Below are 26,982 nucleotides of genomic sequence, written 5' to 3' on the forward strand. Positions count from 1 at the left end.
AGCCTTTTGCTACCTGACTATGATATTCGGCTTGAGAAATGCCGGTGCCACTTTTCAGCGTTGCATGCAGAAGTGCCTCCTCAAGCAGCTCGGCAGAAATGCCCACGTCTACATAGACGACATTGTGGTGAAGACGGAGAAGCGCGGCACCTTGCTGGAAGACCTCAAGGAAACATTTGAGAACCTATGCCAGTTCCAAATCAAGCTCAACCCCGAGAAATGCGTGTTCGGAGTGCCAGCCGGCCAGCTCCTAGGCTTCCTGGTCTTCGAACGCGGCATCGAATGCAACCCAGTAAAGATCAAGGCCATTTAGAGAATGGCGATTCCCACCAAACTTTGAGACGTCCAGAAGTTTACCGGATGCTTGGCCTCCCTGAACCGCTTCATCAGCCGGCTCGGAGAGAAAGCTCTTCCCCTCTACCGCCTCATGAAGAAGACCAACCACTTCAAGTGGAATGACCAAGCCGACCAAGCTTTTCACGAGCTGAAGAAGATGCTGGCCACGCCGCCTGTCCTGGCGGCGCCGACTGAGAAAGAACCCATGCTCCTCTACATTGCCGCAACCAGCCAGGTGGTCAGCACCGTCATCGTAGTCCAACGCCCAGAAGAGGGCCGAGCCCAACCGGTCCAGAGGCCGATGTACTATTTGAGCGAGGTGCTGTCTACCTCGAAGCAGAACTACCCGCACTACCAGAAGATGTGCTACGGCGTGTACTGCGCCGCCAAGAAGCTGAAGCCCTACTTACAAGAGCATCCCATCACGGTTGTATGCATCGCCCCGCTGGCTGAGATCATAGGCAGCCGGGATGCATCCGGCCGGGTGGCGAAATGGGCCATCGAGCTGGCCCCCTACACGATCTTCTACCAGCCTCGCACTGCCATCAAGTCCCAAGCATTGGCCGACTTCCTCGTCGACTGGGCCGAGACCCAGTACCTACCGCCAGCTCCCGACTCCACTCATTGGCGCATGCACTTCGATGGGTCCAAGATGCGCACCGGCTTGGGAGCCGGCGTCATCCTCACCTCTCCCAAAGGCGACAAGCTCAGATACACGCTGCAAATTCACTTTGCCGCCTCCAACAACGTGGCCGAGTACGAGGCGCTCATACACGGGCTCCGGCTTGCCAAAGAACTCGGCATTCGCCGGATCCTATGTTATGGCGACTCGGACTTGGTGGTCCAGCAATCATCCGGCGACTGGGATGCCAAGGACGCAAATATGGCAAGCTACCGCTTCCTCGTTCAGCAGATCAGTGGGTATTTTGAAGGATGCGAGTTCCTCCATGTACCACGAGCCGACAACGAGCCAGCTGATGCCCTGGCTCGAATAGGCTCCACTCAGCAAGCAATACCAACCGGTGTCTCTCTACAACGCATCCTCAAGCCGTCTATCAAGCCGTCTCCAGAGTCCGATTCCATCTTCGTACCGCCTGACCCCGATACAGCCGGGCCCGGCTCGAAGAACCAAGAAGGTGACCCGGGGACTTCGATAGTCGGCCAGGGGACATCAGCAGGCAGCTCGGGGACTGCCACACCCGGCTCGGGGACTGCGGTAGTCGGCCCGGAGACTGCACCAACACAACAGGCGGCGGCCGACTCCAGCATTTCACCACCCAGCCCGCCCGCCCTGGTCGCAGTAGCCGTGTTGGCAATAGAAGAAGTGGCAGCTCCATCATGGGCTCAATCCATCCTCAACTTCCTAATAAACCAAGATCTGCCGGCCGACGAAACAGAGGCAAGACAGGTCCAACGCCGAGCCGGAGCATACACAATCGTCAACAGAGAACTCGTCAAGCGCAGTGTCACTGGAGTCCTCCAGCGATGCGTCGAGCAAGAGAAGGACATTGCAATCCTCAGAGACATCCACCAAGGAGAATGCGGCCACCATGCGGCCTCAAGATCACTCGTCGCCAAAGCCTTCCGCCATGGTTTCTTTTGGCCGACTGCTTTGGATGACGCCAAGGGGTTAGTTAAACATTGCAAAGGATGCCAACTCTTCAGCTCCAAGCAACACATGCCGGCTTCAGCACTCAAGACCATTCCCCTCACTTGGCCCTTCGCCGTTTGGGGACTGGACCTGGTGGGCCCATTCAAGACAGCGCATGGCGGCATGACACATCTGCTTGTCGCCGTGGACAAATTCACCAAATGGATTGAGGCAAAGCCGATCAAGAAGCTGAATGGGCCGACTGCCGTGACATTCATCGCAGATATAACAACTCGGTACGGCGTACCACACAGCATCATCACCGACAATGGCATGAATTTCGCCAAGGGAGCCTTGGCACGTTTCTGCGCGACGCAAGGCATCCGGTTGGACTTAGCGTCCGTTGCCCACCCGCAGTCAAACGGCCAGGTCGAGAGAGCCAACGGCCTCATCCTTTCCGGCATCAAGCCCCGACTGGTCGTACCACTGGAGCGTTCAGCCGGCTGTTGGCTCGATGAGCTGCCGGCCGTCCTCTGGAGTCTGCGCACTACACCAAACAAGTCAACCGGCTTCACTCCTTTCTTCCTCGTGTATGGTGCCGAGGCGGTCATCCCAACTGACATCGAGTTCGACTCGCCTCGGGTAACCATGTACACGGAAGCGGAGGCCAAGGAAGCACGAGAAGACGGCGTCGACCTGCTGGAAGAAGGCCGGATGTTAGCCCTCAGCCGGTCCGCCATCTATCAGTAGGGCCCGCGCCGCTACCACAGCCGGAAGGTCAAGCCAAGATCCTTCCAAGAGGGCGATCTTGTGCTCCGGCTGATCCAGCGAACAGCCGGCCAGCACAAGCTCTCGTCCCCTTGGGAGGGACCCTTCGTCATCAGCAGAGCCTTAGGCAACGACTCCTACTACCTGATCGACGCACAGAAGCCGAAGGCACGAAAGAGAGACGACTCCGGCAAGGAGTCGGAACGACCATGGAACGCCAACCTCCTCCAAAGGTTTTACAGTTGAAATGCAGTATGTATCACGCTAACTTTTGTACTAAGTATGAGAAAATAGGCCCCCCGAGGAGAGCTCGGGGACTGTCATCTTTTAGCTATGAATGAAAAGTATCATGCTTATGACCTTGTCATTACATTCACTTTTTCCGTCCGGCACCGGGTTCGACTAGTCGGCCCGGGGACTGGCCGCCTGGAGTTATATTAGGAGTCCTACCCGCGGTCAGACAAGTAGTGTGCCGGCACCCAAGCCTTCTCTTGCCAAAAGTCGCAGTTCGAAGAACCGGCTGTCCGGCTGGCAAGAGTTAAAGGCAGGAAAGGACGCCCACATGAAAAACGGCTAGGGACTAACGGACTAATATAACAAAAGCCGGTTTTTCTCCCACCACCGACCTACTACTAGAGTAGCTGGCCGGCCGGCTTCCATTCACCTCGCTTCAATCTAAGAAAGCTCGAGTACTTGCCTTCCCAAAAGGGGAAGGCGGCAAAGGAAATAGCCTAAGGATAAAAAAGCATACATGAATGGAAACCAAACACGCACACAATAATATTTACATAAAAGACCTTCAAAAGGCCAGCATTCAACATAGTTCGAATACACCCCCAGTGGGTGGAACTGCGCAAGTTTAATAAAATTGTTCAAAAAGCAACAAGCAGGAAAAAACAAGGACGGCAGATTAAGCCAAGGGAGCGACTGGCGAGTCGGACAGGTCGGTGGAGACGGTAGTGCCGGCTGGAGGAGTGGCCGGCTGGCGAACCTCGGCATGATCACCGCCTCCTGCAGAGGGCGCGCTAGCACGCGCCTCGTTGCCGGAGGCACAATCAGGCTGAGGCTGGCTGGCCGCTTCATCGGTCGGCTCAACGTCTTCGCCTTCCTCTCCTTCCTCGTCTTCGCCTTCATCGCTGGAGGCGATCTCCTCTGCCGAGTCTTCACCCGCTGCCGGGTCCAGCCCGAACCACTCCTCTGGCTGGGCAACGCCGTCGTCATTAATTTCAGGAGCGAAGACGCTAATGTCAGTGCACTCGGCGATCGTCGAAGCGCGCTGAGCGATAGCCGGCCGCACCTCCTCCATCTCTTCGTCGGCTCCAGCTGCCAGGTGCGCAGCTGGTCCAGGTTCAGCCCCAGATACCAGGCTCGGACGAACTCCAGTGCCCGCCCAGCTCCAAGCCGGGCTGCCGATGCCTTCCAGGCCTCGAAGCGGCCAACGGCAACCTCCAGCCAGTCGGCAGTCCGACTCGGGGTGCGGGGAATCGTCTCGCTTGGCCAGAGGGCGGCCAACACCTGCGCCCCGGCGCGCTGGAGGCAGCGGAGCATACGGTGAGCCGGCTGCAGCCGGGCTTGGACCACCAAGAGTTGCTCCTCAAGCGTCTGGCTCGCGTCCGGCGCGATTTCAGCCCCGCCTGCCGGCGCGCCTCGCGATGGGCCTCGATGGTTTGGGTGGCGAAGATGGAGTAGCCAGGAAAGTAGTCTGCACAAAGAACAAAAACAGCACAAGTCAGAACACAAATCATGGATCAAGGGGCAAGCAGGGAGTGAAGAAGGCGACTTACCGTCGATCAGATCCTCGATACGACTGAAGCCCTCGCTCAGCGCCTGCTTCGCTTCAGCCCAGCCCGCCGCTTCGGTCTCGAACTCGGCCTTCAGGGCGTCCTCGCTGTCCTGCGCCTTCTTCAGGGCCGCCTTGTGGCTCTCCTCCTGGTCGGCCAACTTCTTGGCCAGGCGGTCACGCTCCAGGACCAAGGCGTTGTACTCGGCTTCCTTGGCGTGAAGGGCGGCCTGGGCCCCGCTGAGCTGCCCCCTCAAGTCGGCATTGGCTCCTGCAAGCATGAAGACAAAGGAAAAATTAATAAGGAAGAAGTCGTCAAGGAAGATCCGACCCGGCTGCTCAGCAGTCGGCCCGAATCTCGGGGACTACACCCAGTGGGTGCGCTGACGCGCCCCCACAGGAGATGAACGAGACAAAGCACGCACTCCGGCTGCTGGTCAGGTCCTCGGTTCTCCGGCCCAGCTCCTGAGCCTGGGAGTTGAAGGCGGCCGCGCGGAGGTTATGATACTCCTGGAAGATCATACAGGAGGCAAGGATAAGTTAAGTTGTCAGGACCTAGTAAGGTCCAAGCCGCCTGCGCAGCAGCCGACTCTGAACTCGGGGACTACACCCAGTGGGTGCACTGACGCGCCCCCACGGAAGAAATCAAAAGAGCAAAATAACCAAGGCTAGAAGACTCACCCGGATGACGGCCCGCGTTGCGAGAAATTCTTGGGTGTATCGCTGCAGCGAGGCGGCCTGGGCTTGAAGCCGGTTCCAGACCTCCTGGGCCGCCGCGTTCAGCTCGCCCATCCCCCCGCTGGGAGTCCACTCGGATGTGCTGGCGCTGGCCGCCTCCAGGGCCTCCGCCGTCTAGCTAGCGCCCTCTGCTCGGTGCGGTTCCGGCGCGGAGGCGCCACCCCCTGCGCGCCGGCGCAATGCCGGCTGCACCTCGAGGCCGGCCCCTGCCTCCGGCTCGCCCCCGGACGGCTGCTCTGGCGCCGCAGCTGATTGGCCGCTTTGGCCCGCTCCAGTCGGCGCCGTCTGCGGCGCCCCCTCCACGAAGATCACGTGGTCCTCCCTCCTCTCCATCACCGGTGGGCCTTGGTTGACCTCCTCCGACGGGGGCACGGGAATGTCGGGGGCCACGGCGCGGAGGGGAACGACGAGCAGCGGAGGCTGGTTGTGCGAGGCCTCCACCTCCGTCTCCACGGCTGCCGCCTCCGCCCGGGCCTTGGCCGCCGTGTCGGCCCGCTCCTTCGTCGCCTGGGCGTTCCTTCGCTCCGCCGCCTCCCGCTCCTCCCGTGCCTCCCGTGCGTTCCGCGCCGTGGCCTCCCTAAGGTCGGCGCGGGGATCCACGCGACGGGAGCCTGAGGACCCTCCAGTCGGCCCGACTACGGAGCCGCTAGGACCTCGCTCAAGGGAAAGCGGCGCCCTATCCGGCAAGCAAAGAAAGGTTTATAAGAGCTAGGACGTTCGACGACTTACGCCGAGATCGCCTGCGGTTGTTTCACCGCCTTGCGGAAGCGGACCGCCTTCGCGGCCGCCTCATCCCGCTTGGTCGCCGTCGTGGAAGCCTTGGATTTCTTTGGCCGGCTGCCGAAGAAGGTCGACGCGGCCCGGCGCTTCTGCGCGCCGCCACGGGCAGCCGGCACGGTAGACGAGCCCGCGCCTTGATGATCAAGCATCGGCTGGCGGTGCTGGGCGGCTTCCACCTCGTCGTCATCCGGCCAGTCCTCGAAGCCGGCTCTGGGCCTCGCGCCTCTTGCCTCCTCACCTTCCCCCACGATGGCGTCTTCCATGGCGGCCGCTCCCAGGTCCGGATCGTCGGCGTCGTCCACCGTGCAGTCGGGGAGGAGTTGGCGCTCTACCCCTGCGGCCCCGGCTGTCGGCGGAAGAAGAGGATTCTGCTAAAGGCAAACCGATTGATCAAGAGTCGGCTATCATGAGGCCAGCTACAAAAAGGAAGAAAAGAAGAAAAAACTTATGGCAGGCGGAGGGTTGGCGCGGGAATACGGCTCCTTGACCGTACCGCCAATCCTCGGCGAGCTTGCAGTTGGAGATGTAGTTCACCATGTAAGACACCTCTGCATGAGGCATCTCCCTGGTGCTCAGCCGGCACGGGTCGAAGCGGCCGCTCATCTGGAAAATCATGTGAGGCCGGCCTTGGAGCGGAAGTACCCGGCGCTCCACGAAGGCGGCCACCAAGTCGGCTCCGGTCAGGCCCTCCGACTGGATCATCACCCGATGCCGGGAGACGGCTGCATTCCCGGCCTGAGACAGCGACCTGGCCCGGTAGCTCCACGAAGGTTGCCTCCTAGCCGGTGGGCCGGCTACGTAAGCCGGCAGGTTGACGTAGTCGCCTTGCTGGGCGACGTTCTTCACGTAAAAGTAGGACTTCTGCCAGAGCTTCATCGACTGGATTAGCGGGATGGACGGGAACGGATTGTTCTCGCCCGCCCGCCTCATGGCAATGAAGGCTCCGCAGGGGGCGGGCACGCCCGCGACGACGGTGCCGAGCTTGCTCTGGAAGAACTCCCCCCAGAGCTCGAGAGTGGGGAGAACCCCAAGAAAGCCCTCGCACAGGGTGACGAAAGCCGACAACAGCATCACCGCATTGGGCGTAAGGTGATGCGGCTGGAGGTGGTAGAATTCAAGGAAGGCTCGAAGGAATCCTCTCGCCAGGAGGCCAAAGCCACGCAGGCAGTGCAAGCGCAAGATCACCCGCTCGCCCTCCTCCGGTGCCGGCGAAATCTCCCTCGCCGGCGCTTGACGAACCCACACGAAGTTCTCGCCCGGCAGGCGCCGCGTCCGGCGAAGGAACTCGACGTGGTCCTCGTGGACGTTGGAGCCATCCCACGAGCTCGACAGCGCCATGGGAGCGATGCGGCGGGGAGCAAGACAAAGCGACGGCGGAACGGCGCGGCAAAGGGTTGCTGTGGCAAAGAGAAGAAGAAGGAGGGCGAGAAGGGGCGGAGTGAGGGAGAGCGTGCGAGCCTCTGCCGCTCCCCCTCCTCCTCCTACTGATAGACCCGCGCGGCGGAGCCGAGGAGGCGTGGCGTGGGGGAACGTGGGGATCAAGTACGCCCACTCCCCCACGTCCCGCGATTATTGTGCCCTGATGGCATAATAAAACCGCCGCGGGAAGGCGAGCGGTCCATGTGGGCTGCAGAAGATCCGCGCTCGGGCCGAGGCCTACGAGTGGCGGGCCCGGGCCTGCGGCGGCGTCCCGTCACGCGCGTGCGTTGGCAGGATTTCCTTGCCACGTGGCCCATGGAATGGCGCGCGGTCAGCTCGCAGGGCGACCCGCGTTCCCGCCTACGAGAAACGGAGCTTTCCGAAGACGGCGCGCACAAGCAAAGCCGGCCCCTCGGGATAGGAAGCTGACCTAGCTTCTCGTCCCTTTTGTCAGCCTCGAAGCTCGATCAGCTTCGGGGACTACTGTCGGAGTAAATAACCATGGGTAGCCTAGCCGGCTCCCCCTGGCCCTTCTGAAAAATTTACGAGCCGATTCGGCCCTCAAGAATCCAAGACACGGGGCCGCCTTCCCCTTGCCGGTTGTCTCCCAGGCCGGCTATCGGAAGGCAACCCGACTTTAGCCCTCATAAAGAAAGCCGCGGGAGGGTCGGCTCCGAGAAGCCGGCCGCGAGAAGGCCGACTCCAAGAAGCCGGCTCCCACAAAGCGGTCAAGATCATACCCTCGAAGTCTGCATCCACATAATGGTGATGTGACGGGGCGTGGCTACAGTGAAGTCTGCCACCCCCAAATCCCGGAGCACGCCTGGCACAGTGTGCCGTACGGGTGGCCATGACCCGCCCGGCGTGGCACTGTTGCCACGTTGACCCTGATGTCATCCACGACGGGCAGCCAGCACGGCCCACGGGCGGTGGGCCCCTTCGGGCAAAGAGACACCCGAAGGCGGCCAGGCCTCCCCCAGTCGGCCCAAGATAGAGCCGGCTCCCCACAGCCGGCTTGCCACCTCCCTCGAAGGAGACGCCCCATTAAGGAGACAAGACGCGGTGAGGCTACAGCGATCACCCACCGGACGGCGACACTATAGCCACGCACACCTCAGCGAAGCCCTCGTCACCAGGATTGAGCAACAGTAATCAGCCGCCGACAAGGCCCTGGACAGTGGGGCCTGCCTGTCGACCAAGGAGCCGACAGCCGGCGGGCCCCAGCAGCCGGCGCAGAAGCCGACGAGTGTAGACACAGACGGCTGGGCCCCATGCCCAGCCGGATTACCATTGTACCCCCGGGGGGTAGGCCTATATAAACCCCCCGGGACGCCCATGCAAAAGGGTTGATCCCTGCTAGTCTTAGACACCACATAGGGAGGAGAAGAGAGCGAGCCGTGCCCTTCTTCCTCCTCTCGCCGAACAGCTCAAGGAGCATCGTGTAGCTACTTGTTAATCTAGTGATCATGCGGAGACCCCGCAGAGCAGCAGTAGGGGTGTTATCTCCACGGAGAGCCCCGAAGCTGGGTAAGATTCGTCGGCGTGCATGTCTTTGCCTCATCCCGTTTCCAGGCACCGCGACGTCTTACTGGCTCCCACAATGATAAGCCACCCGTTGGCATATGTCGCACCTACCACCCGACAGCCATTCATAAATTTAGTAAGTTTATCACAGGCATATCATTTTATTACATAGTACAACAGGTCATCAACCCACATCGACAACAAGGATACATTATACATACTAAAGTTTTCACCACACAACAAATAACAAGCCATGAAATGAACTTCAACTCAACCATTCTGCGGCGTTGGAAACACTTGCTTTGAACCACAAGTGATTCTCTGGGACGGGCCATCCGTTGTCGATCTAGAGACCAATGCAGGACTGATCATCCAGGCTGAAGCGGCCTACTATATCAGTAGCAGGGTAGGGAACCACCCAAATGTCCGAGGTATAGACATGGTTGCTTCTGATAAATGTGTCAACAACAGTTGGAGCGCCTTTCACCATCATCGGATAGTTTTGTCCAAGGAAGAGCGAGTTTTCTCCAAGACTATCAATTCTGTGCCAGGGAGAAGGAGTTGGCGCTAGCACCCTAGTATCCATCCCGAATACCATGCAACGGGTGCTGGAATAGGTCCGGAGAGTGCGACCATGGGAGACTACACCTGCTTCCTTAGCAGTAACATCATCAGTGGGCTGTATACACACAAGAAGAGGTGATCCATCGGAATTAGTTGCCAGGCGCCACAGAGTATATCGGCGCTGCTCGTCCTCATGCTCCTGATCATCACCATCGTCATCTCCCCCTTGGTTATAAAAATCTTCAAGTATAGGTGGTGGGATGTTCACAGGACCTTGGAAACACAAGAAGAAGGTTAATTAGTAAAGGGAAACTTGCTAACCCGCATGCATGTAGATGAAACAATTATAATTACGGTGGAAGACAAACGTACCGAAACAATGAGGATGCCATGCAAAAACAGTGCCACGAGTGGTGGCAGAAATCACAAGGCCCTCGTATTCAATTGCATCATAGTACTCATCCGTGTACAGAAACTGATTTTTGAGCAATATCCATCGAGTGAAACCATCAAGGACGGCAACAAGCTTGTCGAAGATAGCAACAACATCATAGTTTTGTAATTCCAAGAGCGGTTGGGAACTCCACAAATTGTTATCTTCCGTAGACAACAGTCACCATGATCATATTTGAACGTGCGTACATTACCGGTGTGCTCAACCTCTGGGCAGTGTGCTGAGATTTTTGGAAGTGGAACCCGGTGACGAGTGTACACATTCACAAGTTCCCTCTCGCAGTTGGACCCAATGTAAACAACCCAATCTCCATTTGCGCCCGCCCAAGCCTTGCCCTCAAGTTATGGCATCTTAACATCACACGTATCATTATCAAGCGGCATCAACTTGCACAGGGAGAGGCCTCCGTCGTGCCGGCGCCAGTCATCAGGGTCACGGCGAAGAAGATAGGGGAGATCAAACCCCTCCTTGACCCTTGGGTTCCTTGCAATGATGTTATTAGTTGAGTCGAGAATGGGCTGGAACGAACCTGCCATGCTAGCCGAGGTGATGATGTCGCACCGATCAATGAGTTCCTCCACCAGGTCATCTTTCAGATCGGGGCAAGAATAACGAGGTCATTTCCGGCCTGTTCCCTCCATGGAGAAGACGATCGAACAATGGCAGAAGAAAGGGTGAAGGGCTGAAGGAAAATGGAGGAGGGAGAGGAAGAGCGTGCGACAGCAGTTCCAAATCGAGAGGGAAAGGCGAAGAGTCGGTGGACGGTTGCGAGTTTGCCACGGTTCACGAAGAGGCGCCCCGGCCTACACGTCCGTTCGGAAATACTCCTACTACTCGCCGTCGTCTCACTGATATGTTGGAACGGGACCACATGTCAACGAAACATGGTGTGTAATTTCTCGTGCAAAATGCGATCTGGCCGCGTTGGCCCGAGGTGCCGCATTAGTTATCGACCTTTATTTTTTTAATGGTGTGCCGATCAGTTTTGAAGCACAACTAACTAGTACTGTACGCAGAGAAAATATAAACTGCTCTACCACTACCCCACCTCCAGTACTAGTAGTATAAAAAAGATATATATATATATATAGGCTGGAGCTTCAGCGCTTTCTTGCTAAGGGCTGCCCACTTGCTTCTCACACTACCACCCTCTCTCCAGATCTAAAAAAGACGGCCCCTCTCTCCCTCCTCACCGGTGGTCACAGATCCGCCAGGGAAGAAAAGGATGTGCAGCATTGACGCACTCGTCGTCGGTGAGCGAGGTCACGCACTGACGACAAGGCCGTCCTCTCAGACCTAGCACCCGCGCGGGATGGCCTCCGTCCCCAAGCTCGCTGTCGTAGTGCGGAGGACGACGACCACAAGCGAAGCCACTTCCCGCCGACCCTCAGGCATGCTACCTCTTTTCGAGCCATAACCTTGTTCTATTGCCCCATCTGCTACGTCGTTGCATGTGGATCTTTTTCCACTCCACCATCTTCCCAATTTGCTATCCTCTACTCTGCTGGCCACGCAGACGAAACCATAATTTGCACTATTAAAGGAAACCCTACTTCATGCAGACTAATCCATGTCTGGGTTGAATAAGGAAAGGAAGGGAGACTGTATTGTCCAAGAGAGTAGGCATCTAACGCGCATCTAGGTTGAAAAGGGGAAAATCAGTAGCTAAGGAACGAGTCTCGTGTCTCTTGGTTGAAGAAGGGTAGAAAGGCATGACAACGCAATAGAGAATGACCAGGTCGATCGGTTTGTTGTCCTCGCATAGGAAAAAGGTGGCTAAAGAGAACAAAAATGGGACCGTAATCCACATATGCTGCCTGGATATTTGTTGCTCTGGGCAACCATACCTCCCTCACCACTCTGCGTCCGTGGAGGTACATCATACTGGTGCCTCCCATGCTCTTATTGCCACTTTTTTTGCTATTAGTATAACGCCAGCAGTCAAGTTAAGCAATGCTACTGCTAAAGTGATGCCACATTTAACTAATGCCGCTCTTAGTCTAATGCCACCCATAAATTATGCAATGCCATTTAATGTCACTGGATTATTTCAGGGTTAGCTGTTGATTGTGGATGTATTAAAGATTTTTCAGCTATAAGGCATTCTAATGCTGTTGCACAGCCAGTATACCAATGATGAAACTTGTTACTCCCCTCAGATTTTTGCACTGTTAATGCTTATAGATTACATACCTCACTTTCATGAGATAAGTTAATTTTTTTGTACAGTGTCACCAAAATGCCAAGGCGCTGATGTCATTTTATTTTGGTTAAACTGCACAGACAATTATGAAGACAAGAGGAAAGGTCAAGAGTGGGCACCTCCTCCTCCGGCTGTTCTCTTGAGGAGGTCTGTATGTTTGTCTCTAATGCCCGTCGACTACATACCTGACATCATGATGTAATGTTAAGTCATTTCCTTTTGTACAGTGTCACTGAATTGTCAAGGCGGTGATGGCATTTTATTTTAGTAGAACTGCACAAAATTTGCTTAAAAGAAGAGGAAAGGTCAGGAATGGCTCACTTTTCCAGAAAAAACTATGTATGCCTTCCTCACATCAGTCGTTGTTGCTTTATTTATTCCTTCAAATAGGTGGTTAGAAACAGTCTTGCTACCTTTTCCCATTAAGAAATTGGAATGCTTATATTTGTGAGTCTATGCTTCAACTAGTGCCACTTTTAGAGTAATCACACTTTCAATATCTATGCAAACAGGGATGCTCGATTTTAGTGGAACTGCACAAAAGTCCAACTGGTTCAACATTAGGAGCATGTTTTTTCCCAACCTTTATATCCAATTGGTGGCACTATGAGCTGTTCATTACGAAGGTACATGGTTTGCTACTATCTTGCTAATCTTTTTGTACTGTCATTAGATAGTAATACTAGTGGTTTGCATGTGAATTTATTGGCAGGGTGCACCTACATTGGAGGTGCAGGACAGGATTCAATGATTGGATGCTCAATTTCGGTTGTATCGATTTCACCTCTTCCATCACTGCGAACATGGATATCCTTGGTCTGATGAAGAATAGGCGCTATATTTCTGCTCTGAACTAGCAAATCAATTCAGTATGAAATTGTCCAAGGCAAAACATAATTGTATTAGATTGTCCAGTGCAGAACATGACAGATTGTAAGCGGAAGAGACATGTTTAAACCGAAAATACAAGGTGTGGTATATCTTTACTAGCTGCTTGCTATTTGTGCAGATAGAGAAGTCTGCCCGTTGCTATTTGGCAAACCAACAAAGTGCCCGCAATTTTGGTAGAACTGCACAAGAGAATAGTATATTCACTACATGCAGTGCCATTTGAAAATAGACACAGAAAGATTGGATAGTCACTTCATGGACTGCAGAAAAGTAGTACTATACTATTTATTGGCCAACACTAGGTGCTTCATTGCTTTGGTCTGATTATACAATGGACATCATTTTTCCTAAGTTAAAGTTTGTATTCCGAAAATAGTCTCGCAGTGTGATCGAGGGAAGACCAAATCATATTGCAGTGCATGTTTCTCCATCATGTCTGGTTCATTCTCATGGTTCCAGCTGTTGGTGAAACCACTTATGTTTGCAAGAGGAATTGTAGAATTCACAAACAAATTTGTCTCTTAGTTTGTACTGAATGTTGGCCAATAGAAGCATCCATGTTAGTAGGAAGAACGGATGTTTTTTCTAGATCTTTGCTTTTGGAGCTACATATTTGTATATGATCTGTGAGTCATTGAGATGCATTAACATGTTGATCTTATGTATGGGAATCATACTAGTTAGTTTTAGTTGCGACGCAAGATCCGAAGTGGCTGATCTTTGCTTTTGGAGCTACATATTTGTATATGATCTGTGAATCATTGAGATGCATTAACAGTTACTTATTTCTGTTCGCTCAGTGTTTACAAGTTACTGATCGATCACTAGCTAGCCTACGAATGCGCTCCTGGAAGTTTTATTTGCGATGCAAGATGCGAAGTTGTAGTTTTTTGAATAAAAATGCCTACCTCTGAAGAAACTGACAAGCTCGTACGCGAGCAAGTGCCTCCTTATTTCAAGCCAATAGAAAAAATGGCTCCTCCTAGTGGATTTCTGACATCTGGGTCCCATGCCATTGTCAATGTAGTCAATAAACGAGAGAATTGCACAACGAGCGGCTGACACCAGGGACCCAGTAGCTCGCCCAGTTATTTTTGTTTTGGGTTAATTTGATAAATGCCACTCCAAATCTGGTGTATCTGTGTAACGCCCTCGATGCGGCTATATCTCCCACGTGTCGAAGCACGACTTAGAGGCATAACCGCATTGAAAGCAATGTCGCAAGTGAGGTAATCTTCACACAACCCATGTAATACATAAGGGAAAAGATACATAGTTGGCTTACAATCGCCACTTCACGCAATTACATGAATAAGGCATTACATCAACCAGATACAATCAAGGTCCGACTACGGAACCAAAATAAAAGAAGACTACCCCAAACGCTACACAGATCCCCGATCGTCCCGACTGGGCTCCACTATTGATCAACTGGAACGAAACGGCACAAAGGACAAGATCTTCATCGAGCTCCTCCTTGAGCTTGGTTGCGTCACCTGCTCGGTAACATCGGCACCTGCAAACTGGTTTTGGAAGTATCTGTGAGTCACGGGGACTCAGCAATCTCACACCCTCGCGATCAAGACTATTTAAGCTTATAGGACGGGTAAAAGGTATGATGTGGAGTTGCAGCAAGCAACTAGCATATATGGTGGCTAACATACGCAAACGAGAGCGACAAGAGAAGGCAAAAGCACGGTCAAACAACTATGATCAAGAAGTGATCCTAGAACAACCTACATCAAGCATTACTCCAACACCGTGTTCACTTCCCGGACCCCACCAAGAAGAGACCATCACGGTTACACACGCGGTTGATGTATTTTAATTAAGGTCAACTTCAGGTTTTCTACAACCGGACATTAACAAATTCCCATCTGCCCATAACCGCGGGCACGGCTTTCGAAAGTTCAATCCATGTAGGGTGTCCCAACTTAGCCCATCACAAGCTCTCACGGTCAACGAAGGATATTCCTTCTAGCGGGAAGACCCGATCAGACTCGGAATCCCAGTTACAAGACATTTCGACAGGTAAAACAAGACCAGCAAAGCCGCCCGATGCGCCGACAAATCCCGATAGGAGCTGCACATATCTCGTTCTCAGGGCACACCGGATAGGTCAAGCTACGAGTAAAACCAACCCTCGAGTTGCCCCGAGGTGGCCCCGCAGGCTGCCCGTTTCGGACCAACACTCAGAGGAGCACTGGCCCGGGGGGGTTTAAAATAAAGATGACCCTCGGGCTCGCGAAAACCCAAGGGAAGGTTATAGGTTGTTAGTGCAAATGGTAAAACCAAGGTTGGGCCTTGCTGGAGGAGTTTTATTCAAGGCGAACTGTCAAGGGGTTCCCGTTATAACCCAACCGCGTAAGGAACGCAAAATCCAGGAACATAACACCGATATGACGGAAACTAGGGCGGCAAGAGTGGAACAAAACACCAGGCATAAGGCCGTGCCTTCCACCCTTTACCAAGTATATAGATGCATTAATTAAATAAGAGGTATTGTGATATCCCAACAAGTAAACATGTTCCAACAAGGAACAACATCTCCATGTTCCAACAAGGAACAAACTTCAATCTTCACCTGCAACTAACAACGCTATAAGAGGGGCTGAGCAAAGTGGTAACATAGCCAAACAACGGTTTGCTAGGACAAGGTGGGTTAGAGGCTTGGTTCAACAATATGGGAGGCATGATAAGCAAGTGGTAGGTATCGCAGCATAGGCATAGCAAAAGAGCGAGCAACTAGCAAGCAAAGATAGAAGTGATTTCGAGGGTATGGTCATCTTGCCTGAAATCCCGCAAGGAAGAAGAACGAGTCCATGAAGAAGACAAACAGACGTAGTCGAACGGGTCCTCACAAACGCGACGTATCGGAACCAACCCGAAGAAGCAATACCGGAAAGAAGCACACAGCATAGTGAACAAACATCACATAAGCATGGCACGATGCGCAAACAAGTATGATGCATGTCCGGTTTAATGAAGCATGGCATGGCAAAATGCACAAACAACCCTACAAATTAAGTGGAGCTCAACATGCAACTCCGTTGCATATTTACAAAACACCACGACAAGTTATTTAGTTTGATCTTGTTTATGTACCCAACAATATTAAATGTTGATTAACATGGCAAGGGGGTGAAGCAAAAGAAAACTACCTATCTAGGCAAGTTTAAATGAGGCCGGAACAACAAACAACAAGTCCGGAAAAACCTCATATGCATATATTAGGTTTGGTACTGTTCTGCCCTAAACACAATTTTAGAGTTATTTAACATGCAAAACAAGTACACCATGATAATCTATGCATTTTTCTACCCCATTTACATATAAAGTTTATTAAAATCCGAGTTACGGTTATTTAGTTGTGAAATAAATCATTTTAGCATGACATAGAGCAAAACGAGTGCAAACAGCAATTTAACCAACTCAAACATGCATGACAGTTGGATATTCTGAAACTAGACAAGATTCTAAACAACTTTCATATATAAATCATTTTAATATGATGCACGATTATTAAGTTATTACATGCATGATCTACAAGGGGTTTTCTGTAAAACACCAAAACGTGGGAAAAAGCTAAAATCGCAACAGAGAAAAAAAAACACTATCGGGCTGAAACGGAACACGGCCCAACAGTGCACAGGGACAATCAGTGGCTGGGCTGAGGCTCACTATAGGCCTTGGGCCGGATCTGGCGCGACTGGGCCTTGGTCAACCAGGCGAAGAAGAGGCGGCCCAGGCGCATGGAGTGGTCGCAGTCAACACCTGAGGCGCGCGTTCCTCCTCCTGCTCAAAGTAGGGGATGCAGGGGCTTGCGGGTGGCGCAGGTGGTGCGGCGCGACGCCCTGGAGACGGGGACGAGGCCGAGGACACGGGGCGCATCGGATCCGGCCGGCGGGAGCCCATCTCCGATGATGGTGGCGCCGGCTGGAGCTCCTGTTTGAGGCAAGGACAAAGAGAGAGAGAGCAATATAGTCAGAGAAGCAGAACGGAAAAGGAAAAGAAGAGAGAAGGCGAGGGAGACGGGCACGCGAGGAGGAGGCATCGGGCGCTCTGGCGACGCGGAGACGGGTGGATCCGGGCGGCGAGGAACTCGTTGGCGCTGCTCGATCGAGCAAAGCAGGCAGTAGCAGGTTCAAGCGGGCGAAGCAGAGACGAAGGCGGACTTGGCGCGGCGGCGGCGAGCGTGCAAGGCCTGGCAAGGGGCGAAGCTTGACGGATCCGGTCGCGGGACACCAGTTCCTGGCGGCCTCATGGCGAACTGGAGCTCGGGGGCCGTTGGCGACGGGAACCTGCGGAAGTTCTCTGTCTCAACGAGTCAGAGAGAGAGCGAGAAACATGGGAGGGAGAGATGGGGAAGAAAGGGAAAGGAAGGAGCGGCGCGAGCGTGGCTGGCCTGGATCTGGCAGCACACAGGGAGGTGCCTGTTGGCGCTGCTGCTCATCGCCGGCGGGGACGGCTGGCTCGATCCTCTCGGGGTCGAGGTGAGTGCCTCTATCGGAGGATGCGGAAGGCGAGGCTGGGGCGATGGGAGCCTCCTGGGCCTTCGGATCGGAGATCTGGCGGTCCAGAACGAGTGGAAGATGGCTGCGGTGGTTGGTGGAGTGGAACTAAGGGAGGTAGGGGATTGGGCAGGCGCGGATTTTGAGGGGAGAGTAGCGGGGTGGCAGCGCAGCTCGGGATTGGGGGGGTTGGATGGGACAGGATCCCTAGTTTCTAGGGTTGGACCTCGTGTATATAAATCAGGGGATTAGGTTAGGGGCTACCTAGTCCCTCCGATCGTAATCGGACGGTCAAGAAAAATATGTTAGGAAGTCCAAATAACAAAACGGAGACGTTTTCTAGATGTTTGGGGATGATCCGGACACAACGGTGGCGACAGTCCGGGTCGGGTCCGGGACAGCTTTTCGGATGCGCGCGCGAGGGGTCGGTTGGAACTCGTGGGCTGTGTAGAAGGGCTCGAGCTGAGAGAAGAGAAGAGAGAGAGGCCCGACGACTGTTTTCGGAGACCGAAAACGTCCGACGTTAGACCGACTATATTGCCGCTATAGTTTAACGGTTGGGCTATCAAACGGACTCCGAATGCGATGAAACTTGACAGGCGGTCTATCTACACTATAATAAGACCACACGCCAACTTTCAACCCAATCCAAGAACATTTTCCAGCCACTTATAAAATACTATTTTGAACATGCCGCGGGCGCGTGCAAGTGTGGTTGGGCTCAGAACGGACAACGGACGGAACGAGGAGACCGAGACGGATGCAAGTTTTGAAAACATGATGATGCAATGCATATGATGACATGATAAAAAGCAACACGCAAGAAAATGACATGGCAACGCCGGCGAATAACTGGAAAACACCTGGCGCAACGGTCTCGGGGCGTTACAATCTGAGAAATGCCACTGCAATTTCCAAACTTTGAAAAATGCCATTTCATGCCATTTCTAGTGGCATTTTTCGAAGTCTGGAGTGGCGTTTTTCAAAGTTTGCAAACTGCAGTGGCGTTTTTCAAAGTTTGCAAAAATTGCAGTGGCATTTTTCAAAGTTTGGAAATTGCAGTGGCATTTTTATGAATCGCCATAATTGGAGTGGCATTTATCTAATTTGTTTTGGAGACGGAAGCAGGGTGTCAACTGGGCTGTGTGGGACACTCTGGCCTGTCTAGACAGCCTTTTCTTTTATGTTTACCACAGACCAGCCCAGTAGTTTTTTTTTCTTTCTGAAAATGGCTAGCCCAGTTTTTTTGTGATTTGTCAAGTAAGTCACTTTATCAGGCCTGTTGGGCTGCAAATCTTTCAAGACGAGGAGACCTTCATTCGGCTGGCCGATAAAATGGCCTATCAGTAATGAGAAATGGGTTGTACATTTTTAAAACACATCAAACTGGCAATTATTTTCAAATATCTTTTTTTTCATTTCGAGATTTTAAATTGCATTGATTTTTATGCGTGGACAATTTATTGGATTTTATATTGATATATATTTATTTTTAAAATCAGTCTGAATGTGACTTGAAATTTCAGGATTAAAAACAGTTTAGACTGCACCGACATATGCAAAATTTCGTATAATTTTTTAACCATGGCCACAATATGGGCTGTAATGCTAACATAAAGAATATGAGCTCCAAAAAAACCCGTAAGAATTAGCAAATGGGCTGTAAATTATTTGAAATAATGGCAGATGGGCTGTATGCTGTTTTCCACAGATTTGAGGCTTTCCACAGATGGTCTTTATACTGTTGGATGTCCATCCAACGGCCGTCATGCTTCTTCAATCTCTGCTCTTCCTGCTCCAGCCGCTCAAACAAGCGCCGGCGGGACTGCCTGCTCCCTCCTCCCCGCGGCCGGCTGTGCTGCCGCGCAGGCCTCACCGCCCCACTGTACTCCCATCACTGGCCTAGCCATCCCTCTACTCACCCACACCTGTTGTTATTCTCTGGCGACGGCAGACGAACCAGTAAACCCTCGTACAGTCGTACTCCCCTCTGCGTGGGAAACAAAAACAACATCCGAGTCTTCCCTGCCTCTGTGTCGTTCCCTTCCTAGGCCTCGCCATCGTCCACCGCCCTGGTGCTCTCGGCGTGGCGTGGTCAGCGTGGTCAACGACCAACATGCATCTGAAGTGGACTGTATGTGGAGAGGCTGACAGCTGGGTCCACGGCCGCACGTAAGGAAATGCCTCATTACACGCAAAATAATGATTTCCTCTACCTGACATCTGGGACCCACTGAAACGGCCTCTGTATTTCGCGAAAAAAACGTTACCGCCGCTGACAGCTCAGACCCACCAGCTATATCTTCGCACGCAAGGAAGTGCCTCCTTATTACGCACAAAAAAATGAATACTCCCCCTGCTAGCTGGGACCCAGTATAGTGGGCCTACTAAGTTGACGGGGACGAAGGGCTTTGTCAAATTAGTCAATATGCACGATTCTAGCTCGACTGACCGTACGATGTCCATCCAACGGCCGTAGTGCTTCTTCAACCTCTGGTCTTCTTTCTCCAGCCGCCCAAACCAGCCGGTCGTGCTGCCTGTGCTACCGCGGAGGCCTCACCACCCCCATACTACTCCCACCTCTGGCCAGGCCATCCCTCCACTCCACTCACCCACACCCCCTGTTATTCTGCGGCGATGGCAGCGAAGCCAAACCAGTGAACCCTCGTACTCCTCTCCACGTGGGCATCCACTGCCACGTCTTCCCCGGCTCCGCGTCGTCCCCTTCCTAGGCCTCACCGTCGTCCACCGCCGTGGTGCTGTCGGCGCGCCGTGGTCAATGTGGTCAACGACCGAATTCCATCGAAAGAATACTGTACGTGGAGAGGCTGACAGCTGGGTCCACGGCAGCCGCAAGGAAGTGCCTCCTTATTACGCGGAAAATAATTATTCCTCCACCTGACAGTAGGGACCCACCGGACGGGCCACCAATATTTTGCAAAAAAATCATTTCCCCCTGACTGCTGGGACCCACCGGACGGGCCACCGTATTTCGTGAAAAAAACGTTCCCCCCGCTGTCAGCTCGGACCCACCGGAAGTGCCTCCTTATTACGCACAAAAAAAAAATGAATACTCCCCCGGCTAGATGGGACTCACCTTGCTGGGAGGCTGACTTGTGGGCCTACTAAGTTGACGGGGACGGAGGGCTTTGTCAACTTAGTCAATATGCACGATTCTAGCTCCAGTGACCGTACGATGTCCATCCAACAGCCGTAGTGCTTCTTCAACCTCTGGTCTTCTTGCTCCAGCCGCCCAAACCAACGCCGGTTGTGCCTCATGCTCCTGCCTCCCATGGCCGGCTGCGATGCGGCGGAGGCCTCACCGCCCCCTACTACTCCCACCGCTGGCCAGGCCATCCCTCTACTCACCCACACCCCCTATTATTCTGCGGCGACAGCAGCCTCACACCAAGCGAACCAGTGAACCCTCATACTCCTCTACGCGTGGGCATCCACTGCCGCGTCTTCCCCAGCTCCGCGTCGTCCCCTTCCTAGGCCTCACCATTGTCCACTGCCCTGGTGCTCTTGGGGCGGTGTGGTCAACGTGGTCAAGGAACGTCTTCCATCGGACGTGGACTATACAAGGAGAGGCTGACAGCTGGGTCCACGGCCGCAGCAAGGAAGTGCCTCCTTATTACGTGCAAAATAATTATTCCTCCACCTGACAGCGGGTACCCACCGGACGGGCCACCGTATTTCGCCCCCTGACTGCTGGGACCCACCAGCTACATCTTCACAGGCAAGGAAGTGCCTGACAGTCGGGACCCACCTGGTCGAAGCGTACGTAGTGTTGTCATTCTGGTCGCGAACGTGTACATACATATATACTGGTGGATGTAGAGGCGCGCATGTGTCGTAGTAGAGGCGGCCAGGGTGCAAGAAAGAAAATACGGCCACGTATGTGTACATATGGGCGGGGTCTCGAACGCCTACTCACGCATATGTATGGCGAGGGCTCGTGTACATGGCTGGGTCAGAACGGAGAAACAGCGTTGTCGTCGTGTTCATGGGTCGGAACGAAATGCGTGGTCGTGTTCATCGGGAGGGCTTGGACGGAAGAGGCGATGGAAACGAGGCCTGGTGTACCGTACAATGGAGGAAACGGACCTCCTACGGTCGAAACGGGAGTCCTGTTGATCGGGAGGGGTGTGGCGTACCGCAAAACGGAGGAAACGGACCTCCTACGGTCGAAACGGGGGTCCTGTTGATCGGGAGGGGTGTGGCGTACCGCAAAACGGAGGAAACAAACCTCCTACGGTCGAAACGGGGGTCCTGTTGATCGGGAGGGGTGTGGCATACCGCAAAACGGAGGAAACGGACTTGTGTTGGAGCGCTACGGTCGAAACGGGGGTCCTGTTCATCGGGAGGGGTGTGGCGTACCGCAAAACGGGACTCCACGGGATACTGTTCATCTCCCCCGTCGACCCCCTCCAGCCTCCACGAGCTACTGTTCATCCAGCGTCGACCTCCTCCAGCCTCCACGGGCTCCTGTTCATCCAGCCTCCACCGCGCGCTACTCCACCGGCTACTGTTCAACCACCCCTCCACCATCTACTGTTCATCCAGCCCTCCACACCACAGGGTCCTGCTCAACCACCCCTCCACGGGCACCCCTCCACCATCTACTGTTCATCCTGCCCTCCACACCACGGGGTCCTGTTCATCCACCCCTCCACGGGCACCCCTCCACCGTCTACTGTTCATCCAGCCCTCCACCACACCATGGGGTCCTATTCATCCAGAGGCAACGCCACCGCTCACTATTCATCCACCCCCCCCCCCCCCCACACCCCCCCGTAACGCTCACTGTTCATCCCATCGATCGGCTTCAGTTAGCAGCAGTAGCCAAGGAATCGCTCGATCGGGTTCAGTTAACAACCATCGATCGATCGCTCGGGTTCAGTAAAGTGTAGCCTGCAGTGCAATCGCTCGGGTTCAGTTAGAGCCCAACGCCTCACTCGGGTTCAGTTAGAGCCAACGCCTCGCACACGCGCGCATACGTGTACGAGAGAAACGCGCATCGCTCGGCCCCCGGCCTCCCACCGTAACCTGGAACTCCCCAAAATTTTCCTCCCCCTCGCTTCTACCACGGATTTTTCCGTCATGGACGGCCCAAAGAATGTCATGCGGCTGCGTCTCCGGCCCACCCAGGATGAAAAGCCCATTTTCTGTCATGATTTTTTGTCATAGAAGTAGGATCCCACCACATCTATGATGATACCGGGTTTTGTCACAATTATTGTCATAGAAGTGTCATATGTATGACAGAAAAAAATTTCGTTCGGCCCAAAATGTCACGGATGTGTCTTTTTTTTGTAGTGACGACAAGGTGCTCTAGCTGCAAGTGCCACTGTCGGAGCCATGGCTCTTGCTGTTCGTGGAGGAGGACGGCCGCCTGTTTTTCTTGGTCGGCGGCGTGCTCGACATCGGCGCACCTATCACCGTGTCAGTCATCTGCATCAGAGTGGGGGCGTCCCCACTGCCGCACTACATGGCCAAGCTGTGGGAAAACGGCCCGCCAGGGGAGCCCAAAGGTAGGACCGATGCCGTCAAGGTGGAAATGGAGGTGAAAAGCAGCAAGGATCCCGGCGACATCGCCATGCAGGAGCTGACCTTCTTCACAGTTCCGCCCAAGCTGCTGCCCGGGGCTAAGCTGGTGTCCCTCCACATTCAGATTGACAAGCTCACGTCCTAAATGATTCTACAGTGCCTTCTGTCTATCTTGTAATATGCTAATATAGGGGTTAGCTCGGTCTACTTTAGCTTAAGAGATGGTGGGTTTTGGTGGCGATGCAGCAATTACTTCGACATCACATCAATAGTTAAAGTAATTTCCAATAGTCGAACGGATATTTTGTGTTTATTGGATATAAAGATCCTTTGGGTAATAAGTAGTATAAGACTAGCCACAATGGGAGTAACTTCAGCAATAACATCGAGTCCAACTCAACAAATTTTCTTATGTGGCAATGAGTTAATGAGGAGAGAGGTAGTTTGAGTAACTTAGCTAGTTACTGTAACATCACATGTCCCAATGCAATATGAGTCCATAACCTAATAAATGAGGCTTTGCATGTTACCATACTTATGTTACTACCCACTATGAAAGGTAGTAACATAGTCTAAGGATATGTGTTTGTTACTAGTGTATGTTACTCTCCATTGTGGCTAGTCTAACGGCAACAACTTATATGCTTGTTTGTTCAGGAAGTGTTGCATACTTGTACGAGTTGACGCGACACATGAAAGTAGTACTATACTAATACTAGTAGTACTCCCTCCAATCCTAATTTCTCTATGCATAAGTCGAGGCGCAGATACCAAGGAGGTCCTGGTTGTGTCTATACTTGGACAACTCACCCGACTGCGCACCAGGCAGACGAAGCTCATGTCATGTTGGTGTCGTGTGCGGCCTGCACATTAACCAAAACCTCGCGCCTCCAGCTTAGACTCCGTGTTTTAAACTTCTCAATCTCAAGGCCAAGGAGCAATGTGAAAACCTATGATAGAGCCAATCGGATGGTTGAGAACACTACAATTCGTAGCTACATATGCATGTGTGAGACAGGATGAGTGCGTGCGTGCACCTCTTCTCTTCCTGTACAACATACTGAACTCAGAGTACAAGTGTAAGTGGGTGGCATCGACCTAGGGAGATAGAGATGGTGCGTGCGAGAAGTCCCGAGAGATAGGTCTAATGAGTCTGAAAAAAAGACTACTCTATAGATCGCCACGAGGCTATTCCTGTCTAACGCCCCAATAACTGTAAGATATGTATCCGACGGTGCCAGTTATTGCACGTACACAATAGTAGAAAAAGAACTACCATGGCATATGCTACACCACGGCCTAGAACACGTGCCCACGTTATGCCATCCGGGAATAGTGCCGCACTTCGAAACTAGAACCGTCAATAAATTTTGAGCTTGCGTCTCGTCACATTGCAAGCTACAAAAAAATTTCCACCACTCATCATCTACCTTGGTTGGTGAGATTTTTGAATCGAGCCCTATAAACCGGAAAGGAGGTACTACTACCAAGCTATATTTAATTGCAAACCTGTTCACACCGATCACAACCTAAACGGTTTCCCACTTAGGAGCGTATTATTACACGGTTATAAATACTACTATGACAAGATGACTGCACATTCCTCCTCAACTCCTCATCCACAAAAACAAACAAGTCATTCAGCATCCTTCCCTTGCGTCTGCCATGGCCAGCGTGAGTTCTGGGTCAAGAGATTACCACCAGGGAAAGGCAAGCATGGAAGCGTAAGCACGAGAGATGTCCCGCCTCGCCGCGAAAGAAGCTGACATGTCCCGCCATGTGGAAGTAGCAGCATAGAGGTCCTGCCGCGCTGCCGAAGAAGCACGGAGGTCCCGTCGCACCGTCGATGCAGCAGACTGGTCCGATCGCGCCACGGAAGCAGCAGAGATGTCCCGCCGCGCCACGAATGCAACAGAGATGTCCCGCCGTGATACGTCTCCAACATATCTATAATTTTTTATTGTTCCATGCTATTATATTATCAACCTTGGATGTTTTATATGCATTTATATGCTATTTTATATGATTTTTGGGACTAACCTATTAACCTAGAGCCCAGTGCCAGTTTATGTTTTTCCTTACTTTTGAGTATCGCAGAAAAGGAAAACCAAACTGAGTCCAATTGACGTGAAATTTCACGGAGATCATTTTTGGACCAGGAGAAGCCCACAGAGTACCGGAGATGGGCCAGAAGAGTCCCGAGGCCACCACGAGGGTGGGGGCACGCCCTACCCCCTTGGGCGCGCCCCTACCTCATGGCCGCCTCGGAGACCCCTAACTTGTTCCCGACGGCAACACCTCTTATATATACCAAACTTCCAGAACATAACCTACATCGGGAGTTCCACCGCGCAAGCCTTTGTAGCCATCGAAAACCAATCTAGACCCTTTCCGGCACCCTGCCGGAGGGGGGATCCCTCTTCGATGGCCATCTTCATCATCCCGGTGCTCTCCATGATGAGGAGGGAGTAGTTCACCCTCGGGGCTGAGGGTATGTACCAGTAGCTATGTGTTTGATCTCTCTCTCATGTTCTTGATTTGGCACGATCTTGATGTATCGCGAGATTTGCTATTATAGTTGGATCTTTTGATGTTTCTCCCCCTCTATCTCCTTGTGATGAATTGAGTTTTCCCTTTGAAGTTACCTTATCGTATTGAGTCTTTAAGGATTTGAGAACACTTGATGTATGTCTTGCATGTGCTTATCTATGGTGACAATGGGATATTCACGTGATCCACTTGATGTATGTTTTGGTGATCAACTTGCGAGTTCCTGACCTCGCGAACTTATGCATAGGGGTTGGCACACATTTTCATCTTGACTCTCCGGTAGAAACTTTGGGGCACTCTTTGAAGTTCTTTGTGTTGGCTGAATAGATGAATCTGAGATTGTGTGATGCATATCATATAATCATACCCATGGATACTTGAGGTGACATTGGAGTATCTAGGTGACATTAGGGTTTTGGTTGATTTGTGTCTCAAGGTGTTATTCTAGTATGGACTCTAGGATAGATTGAACGGAAAGAATAGCTTCGTGTTATTTTACTACAGACTCTTGAATAGATCAATCAGAAAGGATAACTTTGAGGTGGTTTCGTACCCTACAATAATATCTTCGTTTGTTCTCCGCTATTAGTGACTTCGGAGTGACTCTTTGTTGCATGTTGAGGGATAGTTATATGACCCAATTATGTTATTATTGTTGAGAGAACTTGCACTAGTGAAAGTATGAACCCTAGGCCTTGTTTCGAAGCATGCAATACCGTTTGTGCTCACTTTTATCATTAGTTACCTTGTTGTTTTTATATTTTCATATTACAAAAACCTATATCTACCATCCATATTGCACTTGTATCACCATCTCTTCGCCGAACTAGTGCACCTATACAATTTATCATTGTATTGGGTGTGTTGGGGACACAAGAGACTCCTTGCTATTTGGTTGCAGGGTTGTTTGAGAGAGACCATCTTCATCCTACGCCTCCCACGGATTGGTAAACCTTAGGTTATCCACTTGAGGGAAATTTGCTACTGTCCTACAAACCTCTGCACTTGGAGGCCCAACAACGTCCACAAGAAGAAGGTTGTGTAGTAGACATCAAGCTCTTTTCTGGCGCTGTTGCTGGGGAGGTTAGTGCTCGAAGGTATATCTTTAGATCTTGCAATCAAATCTTTTAGTTTCTTGTTTTATCACTAGTTTAGTTTATAAAATAAAATTAAAAAATGGAATTAAGGTTGCCTCATATGCTTCATCTTTTTAATGTCTTTCATGAAAATAATGATTCCGATGATTGTGCCAAAGTGTTAGAAGAAGAATGTATTAAAATGTTTGGCACTAAATCTTTGGATGATGAGCATGATTGGAATGTT

This window comes from Triticum urartu, chromosome 3, assembly GCF_003073215.2.
Source record: "Triticum urartu cultivar G1812 chromosome 3, Tu2.1, whole genome shotgun sequence".
NCBI lineage: Eukaryota > Viridiplantae > Streptophyta > Magnoliopsida > Poales > Poaceae > Triticum > Triticum urartu.